General features: G+C 40.6%; 1 pseudogene; it reads right to left on the bottom strand.

Annotated features, from left to right (window-relative positions):
* LOC109228097 lies at positions 856-8,233 on the bottom strand (annotated as a pseudogene).

Raw genomic sequence — 8,479 nt, forward strand, 5'->3', positions numbered from 1 at the left:
ATCTTGATTCACTTAATGAAACGACGTAGTTTTGAGGCAAAACTACGTAGTTTTGCATCCTTTCAATGGAAGCCCTTTATCTTGCATTCTTGGCCACTTTTTCTTTCAAATTTGGCCAAATTTCTTTCTTAATCCTACTTATTAAATTAAATTTACGCAAACAAATAAATTAATTAAATAACTTATTCAAATGATCAATTAACTAGATTGATTCACCAATTGTAAAGTTAGTCGATTCCTAAAATGCACAAATGAAGGAAGAACTATTATTTTTTGATATTTTCATGATAAAAATATGCAATTAAAGACACAAAATTTGAGAAAAACAATTAAAATAACAAAATACTAATAACTTTAGGAGGTGTTAAAATAGTGCAAAAATTAGGTGTTCACAGCTGCCCCTCTTTGCTCGAGAACATGAAGAGTTTTTGTGCAAAGAAAAGTGAATGCCATATCTAATTTTTGCTCACATATTACTCCAATGGAAGCAATTTTTTTTGAAAAAAAAAGGTGACCGAAACTTGCTTCCGAGGTTGCCTACATATCCTTGGTTATAAAGGAATCAGGTCAGTGTAGTTCTGAAAAATTTGGTAGCTGGGACTACCAGGCACTGGAGTTAAGACTCTTGCTGCTATTGCTGTTGCTGTTACTCTTACTGTTACTGCTTCTTACATCAAAAGAAAAAGATAAGAGCACTACATATGTCTGCAAACTAAGAGTACAAAATTCCTATCTACGTGTCTTCTGGAGTCAAATCTTGATTCTTGTCTTGCTCTCTTGTGTTGACCTTAGACTGGATCTTGATTCTCTTTAAAGAAGAGATTATGACTCAATCTCGATTGCTTGCTTTCTGGATCAGAATTTTGAGAAGATGAAACTTGAGAAGTTGTGGTGCCGACACGTTGTCAAAGTTAAACCCAAACTATCCTGTGACCGTCCTTCTGATGATAACTGAAACTGCAAGCTTCGATCATCATAACCTGTGCTCTGCGGCGAGGCCTGCAAAGCCATCAAAAATGAACAAAATGAACAAAAATTTTCTGCCCCACTTTGGACTAGGAAAATTTTGTGAGTTATCAGCAAAAGCTGTAAACTATCTAATTTATTGAAAGGCAGACAGAAATAGTAGTATAAACTAGCTAAAAGAGATTAAATTTGCTAACGAATGATTGTTCAACCAGGGATCGGTTCCTGTACCACTGAAGGGACATGTAACTAGGGGCTGGCACCCTATGTTACTGGAAGGAAATAGAATCAGGTGTTAGCACCATGTAGTATTGATAAAGTGTTGGATCCCTCTAGGTGAAAAAGGTTCGACCTAAATTAAGCGACGTAAAACACCCTGAGCGAAGAGTACTTCTACTCGGAACTATGAGCTGGATCCCCCTAGGCGAAAGGATTCTTCCTGAGTTAAGCTATGTAAAACACCCTGAGCGAAGAGTACTTCTACCCGGAACTATGAGCTGGATCCCCCTAGGCGAAAGGATTCTACCTGAGTTAAGCTGTGAAAAACACCCTGAGCAAAGAGTACTTCTACTCGGAACTATGAGCTGGATCCCCCTAGGCGAAAGGATTCTACTTGAGTTAAGCTGCGAAAAACACCCTGAGCGAAGAGTACTTCTATTCGGAACCCCTGGCGAAAGGATTCTACCTGAGTTAAGCTGCGTGAAACAACCTGAGCGAAGAGTACTTCTACTCGGAACTATGAGCTGGATCCCCCTAGGCGAAAGGATTCTTCCTGAGTTAAGCTGTGTAAAACACCCTGAGCGAAGAGTACTTCTACCCGGAACATGAGCTGGTATCCCCTAGGCCGAAGGATTCTACCTGAGTTAAACTGTGTAAACACCCTAGAGTCGAAGTANGAATGTGTTAATTTCAAATCCTAACTCCGGACATAGTAGAGGTGCCATAAAGAAAGCATAATGACCCTATTTGGTGTCTCCAGGATGTGGTATCTGTCCTTCACTCTTTCTCATCATGTAAAAAGCTAAGGCAAAACTGCCAAGTCCCACCATAGTAAAAGTGAGATCTACACTCAATCCTACTAGCTTTGAAGAATAGTTCATAATGGTTGTCATAATAGTCTCAGCTACTAAGGCCAGCAATTAAAATGAGCCAATTCCGATAGTACTTGCCCTAAATTTAATTGAAAGTAGCTAGGGGAGTTCATGGTTCGGTTTGGATAGGTTTTTCCCAAAAAAAAAACCAAACCAAGTAAGTCGGTTTTTCAAATATTAGAACCAAACCAAACCAATTAAGTCGGTTTTTTCTCTATTCGGTTTATGTCGGTTTTTCGGTTTTTCGGTTATTTGTCGGTTTTTTACTAAATATAAGTTATACACTACCAAACAAATATTCCGGCGACCACATTTTCAACGTAACACTATCAAATCAATTGCCCTTTGAGAAATCTATTATTTACCAAGAAATATTGATGATAATTAAATCAAATAGTGATGAATAATTTAAGGACTCAACTAAAAATATATTATTTTTAACACGAAATGGATTCTTACACTTAAGAAAAGAAAACTACCAATCAAACTGGAATGTAAAGGTAAAGAACTATACTAAAAGTGCAAACTATTAACATTTACCATAAATTTTTTGAAACTTTGTATAAAAATATACATATATATATATAGGTGTAATGATAAATTTGAAATAGCCACTTCTATAGTCGGTTTGGTTCGGTTTTTTTTCGATTTTTTCTGATAAAAACCAAAACCAAACCGAATTTGATCGATTTTTAAAATTCAAAACCAAAATCAAACCAAACCAAACCAAAAAGTATCGGTTTTTTTGGTCGATTTGGTTTGGTTTTCGGTTTGGTTCGATTTTTCTGATTTTTATGTACACCCCTATCGGTAGCCCATGCTATCGACATTGCGCCCACGTTGCCTCTCAGCTCTTCTACCATTCTTTTTTTTCTTTTCTTCTTTCAAGTCTTCTCGAGGTACGATTTTATGCCCCCCTTCTTACTGTAATTTTTATTAATTTTAATAAATCAAAAAGATCAAAATTTACTCTCTGCTTTTGAATACTGTTGTATACAGTGAGCATGATTTTCGAGTCTTAAATCGGGCTACAGGTTCGAGTCCGGGAAACTCGAGGTGGAGGTCGGATCCGACTAAGCCCACCTCGAGGAAGCTAATCGAAGGCCTGGCACGACCTACATCGAAGGCAGCACAATCTCGAAGTCAATCAAGAAAGAGCGGGAATTTCTCAAGGACACGTGGACCAGGGCGTTAATTAAAATATACGAATCCAATCCCTTTTCCCTCTAATGAATTAATTAAAATAAAAGTCTAATTTTAAAATCTCCAAACACATACAAAAATAATTATTCAAAACTATAATGTAAAAGAAAGAACAAAAATTAGGCATTTACAGCTGCCCCTCTTTGCTCGAGAACATGAAGAGTTTTCGTGCAAAGATAGTGAATGCCATGACTAACTTTTGCTCACCTATGACTCTAATGAAAGCGTTTTGAAAAAGGGGTGACCGAACCTTGCTTCCAAGGTTGCCTACATATCCTTGGCTGTAAAGGAATCAGGTCAATGTAGTTCTGGAAAAATTTGGTAGCTGGGACTACCAGACACTGGAGTTAAGACTGCTGTTGCTGTTACTCTTACTGTTACTGCTTCTTACATCAAAAGAAAAAGAGAAGAGCACTACATATGTCTACAAACTAAGAGTACAAAATTCCTATCTACGTGTCTTCTGGAGTCAAATCTTGATTCTTGACTTGCTCTTTTATGTTGACCTTAGACTGGATCTTGATTCTCTTTAAAGAAGAGATTATGAATCAACCTCGATGCTTGCTTTCTGGATCAGAATTTTGAGAAAATGAAACTTGAGAAGTTGAGTTGCCGACACGTTGTCAAAGTTAAACCCAAACTATCCTGTGATCGTCCTTCTGATGATAACTGAAACTGCAAGCTTCGATCGTCATAACCTGTGCTCTGCGGCGAGGCCTGCAAAGCCATCAAAGACGAACAAAACGAACAAAAATTTTCTGCCCCAGTTTGGACTAGGAAATTTTCTGAGTTATTAGTGAAAGCTATAAACAATCTAATTTATTGAAAGGCAGACAGAAACAGTAGTATAAACTAGATAAAAGAGATAAAATTTTGGTAATGAATGATTGTGCAACCAGGGATCGGTTCTCGTACTACAGAAGGGAAATGTAACCAGGGGCTGGCACCCTATCTTAGTGGAAGTAAATAGAATCAGGTGTTAGCACCATGTATTATTGATAAAGTGTTGAATCCCTCTAGGTGAAAAAGGTTCCACCTGAGTTAAGCTACGTAAAACACCCTGAGCGAAGAGTACTTCTAATCGGAACTATGAGCTGGATCCCCCTAGGCGAAAGGATTCTGCTTGAGTTAAGCTACATAAAACACCCTGAGCGAAGAGTACTTCTACTCGGAAACTATGAGCTGGATCCCCCTAGGCGAAAGGATTCTACCTGAGTTAAGCTGTGTAAAACAACCTGAGCGAAGAGTACTTCTACTCGGAAACTATGAGCTGGATCCCCGTAGGCAAAAGGATTCTACCTGAGTTAAGCTGCGTAAAACACCCTGAGCGAAGAGTACTTCTACTCGAAAACTATAAGCTGGATCCCCCTAGGCGAAAGAATTCTACCTGAGTTAAGCTGCGTAAAACAACCTGAGCGAAGAGTACTTCTACTCGGAACTATGAGCTGGATCACCCTAGGCAAAATGATTCTTCCTGAGTTAAGCTGTGTAAAACACCCTGAGCGAAGAGTACGTCTACCCGGAAACATGAGCTGGATCCCCCTAGGCGAAAGGATTCTACCTGAGTTAAGCTGTGTAAAACACCCTGAGCGAAGAGTATTTCTACCTGGAAACATGAGCTGGATCCCCCGAAAGGATTCCACCTGAGTTAAGCTGCGTAAAACACCCTGAGCGAAGAGTACTTTTACCCGGAAACATGAGCTGGATCTCCCTAGGCGAAAGGATTCTACCTGAGTTAAGCTGCGTAAAACACCCTGAGCGAAGAGTACTTCTACCCAGAACCATGAGCTGGATCCCCCTAGGCGAAAGGATTCTACCTGAGTTAAGCTGCGTAAAACACCCTGAGCAAAGAGTACTTCTACTCGGAACTATGAGCTTGATCCCCCTAGGCGAAAGGATTCTACCTGAGTTAAGCTACGAAAATGGCAGGTGTGTACAATAGTGGGGATTCTAAGGAGCTTATGTTTGGTGACACTCGTTCCTTTAGGATCGATATTCTGCACTGCTTTGTTCCTGCTTCAAACAAAGAAAATTTGTGAGTTTTCAAAGTGGTGGTTGGTTAGTGGCCTTGATGCCCTGAGTAGTTTTATTCACGGCCACTGCTGTCGAAGAATGATTCTGTCAGCGTGGTACAGAGATGCTCGGCTGCTTTGTATCATTTTCTGGAGGCCTTGGCTTTCCAATGCTGCCCCCAACTGTTTCATACCCAGATGTCCATGGTGCCGCTACCCTTGTCTCTAAGGCAACACAATTTTTCTTTAAAATCGAACTCAGTTGTTTTGCACCCAGTATCAGTTTGTGTCCGTAGTGCTTATCAACTTTTCTCATGAAGCGGGTCTTGCTCATGCGACTTTTCAGTTTCTTTGAAACACTTTGTTCGCTTTATCAAATGAGATCTCAGATGGATTCGTGCCTTCGTCAATGCCATATATGCCCCAAATTATGCTCGATATTACGGGGGAATTGTAGCTAGTTTTGCAGCCATTTCTTTGCTTCGCTTTTGATGCAGGATTAGACCGAAAGGGACTCAAAGAAAAATTATGGGTAAAAAACAGAATAATAAATTGAAAAGTGAAAAAAAGAAACTGTGTTTAAAACAAAAATAGTGTCCCTTTCGGGGAAAATTAAATAAAGGAGACTTNCGCCGCAAACATTCATCTTGAATTTGTCTTGGTTGTGCTCATGCCGGAGAATCAAAGACCCTCATTCGGCTAGTAGCGCCTTTTGCAGGTTTTCGCTAACTAACCTCTCTCATTTCTCTACTAACCGTCGCCTTATGGTGCCCATCTGGGTTTTCACCAATAAGACTCTCTCATTTCTCTGCTCACTGTCGCCTTATAGTGCCCGTACGGGTTTTCACTGATAAGACTCTCATTTCTTTTTTCTTTTTTTTCTTTTTTTTCTTCTTTTTTTGACTAAGATACTGCATGAGGGAGGTTACCCAACGCCTTTGGCATGGGGACTTCAAACATTCTCAAAAAGAAAACATCGATCAGAAGTTCTTGAAAGGTAAAAAGGCGAAATGAACCTTGAACTGAATTACAACTTTTGGAACCATTTTTACAGAAAAATCGTGAAATAAAATAAACTTCTACCCCAGTTTTGGAGTATTGGGAATATGGATTATTTGTTCTGATGGGACCGAACCTAGGGTAAGGCTGCCTACGTATCCTTTCGGAATCAGGTCGGGCGTAGTTCAATGACTCAGAGATTTGTTGTTTGGCTTTTTTTTACAAGTACACAGGTTCCAAAAAGTGAGAAACAAGGAAGACAAATACGGCTCAAAAGGATTAACAGAAGGGTGACACCTATTTGGAATAGTGAGCAAATGATAGCCTTCGTCACTTCAATCTGAGAAAATCAATGCGTGAAAATTCTACAGTGGGTATATATCAGACATAATATCTTTTGACTGCATCTGCATTAATAGTCATGTCTGGTACCCGTCCTTCTTCATCTACCAAGTGCAAGGCCCCTTTTGGTAACACTTTCTTGATGATGTAGGGTCCTTGCCAGTTCGGGGCGAACTTTCCTTTAGCTTGTACCTGGTGTGGAAGGATGCGTTTTAAAACTAGCTGGCCTACCTCAAATTGCCTTGGGCGCACTTTCTTATTGTAAGCGCGTGCCATTCTTTGCTGATATAACTGGCCGAAACACACTGCTGCTAGCCGTTTTTCATCGATCAACATCAGTTGTTCTAATCGGGTCTTGACCCACTCAGTGTCTTCAATCTCTGATTCCACAATAATTCGGAGAGAGGGAATTTCGACTTCAGCGGGTATTACAGCTTCAGTTCCATATACAAGCAGATACGGAGTTGCACCAACAGATGTGGGAACAGTCGTGCGGTATCCTAAAAGAGCAAAAGGCAACTTTTCATGCCATTGCCTGGAACCTTGGATCATCTTCCTAAGAATCTTCTTGATGTTCTTGTTCGCCGCTTCAACGGCTCCATTAGCTTTTGGCCGGTAAGGGGTAGAATGACGATACATGATTTTAAATTGTTCGCATACCTCCTTCATCAAATGACTATTTAGATTGGCTGCATTGTCAGTGATAATGGTCTTTGGGATACCAAAGCGACAGATGATGTTGGAATGGACAAAGTCTACCACTGCTTTCTTGGTGACTGCTTTGAAAGTGACGGCCTCCACCCACTTGGTGAAGTAATCAATTGCAACCAAAATGAATCTATGCCCATTTGAAGCCTTTGGCTCGATTGGCCCAATAACATCCATTCCCCAAGCAACGAAAGGCCAAGGAGAGGACATGGGATGCAACTCCGAAGGAGGCGAGTGAATCAGGTCACCATGAATCTGGCATTGGTGACACTTGCGAACAAAACTGAAGCAATCTCGCTCCATAGTAAGCCAATAATACCCTGCCCGCAGAATCTTCTTCGCCAAAACATATCCATTCATGTGAGGTCCGCATACCCCCGAATGCACTTCACTCATGATCTGCTCTGCTTCTGTAGCATCTATGCATCTCAACAAGTTTAAATTTGGGGTCCTCTTGTACAGAATTTCCCCATTCAAGAAGCAACCACTGGCGAGCCGCCTTATAGTTCTTTTTTGATCTCCTTTGGCATGCTATGGATATTCTCTTGTTTTCAGGAATCGTTTTATGTCATGATACCATGGTTCGCCATCTGGTTCTGTCTCAATTGTATTGCAGTAACCGTGTTGATTCCGAACTTGGATTTCTAGTGGATCAATATGAGTGTTGCCTGGATAAGGGGGCAACGAGGCTAAAGTAGCCAAGGCATCGGCTAGCTCGTTGTGAAAACTGGGAATGTACCTAAACTCGATAGATTTGAATCTTTCGCTCAAGTCTTGCACACATTGTCTGTATGGAATAAGCTTGATGTCTCGAGTCTCCCATTCGCCCTGGGCTTGCCGAATAAGCAAGTCGAAATCTCCCATAACCAATAGTTCACGCACATCCAAATCGATGGCCATTTTCAAACCCATGATACAAGCTTCATATTCTGCCGTATTATTGGTACAGAAGAACCGAAGTCGGGCCGTTGCAGGGTAATGATGTCCAATAGGTGAGATGAGGATTGCCCCGATCCCAACTCCTTTGATATTGACAGCCCATCAAAATATATTTTCCATACAGGGTGATCGTCTGGAACCACTTCCTCTATTGAGTTGACCTCTTCGTCTGGGAAGTATGTGCTATGTGGCATGTACTCATTATCAACTGGATTCTCT

The sequence above is a fragment of the Nicotiana attenuata genome, chromosome 6 (genome assembly GCF_001879085.1).
Source record: "Nicotiana attenuata strain UT chromosome 6, NIATTr2, whole genome shotgun sequence".
Taxonomy (NCBI): Eukaryota; Viridiplantae; Streptophyta; class Magnoliopsida; order Solanales; family Solanaceae; genus Nicotiana; species Nicotiana attenuata.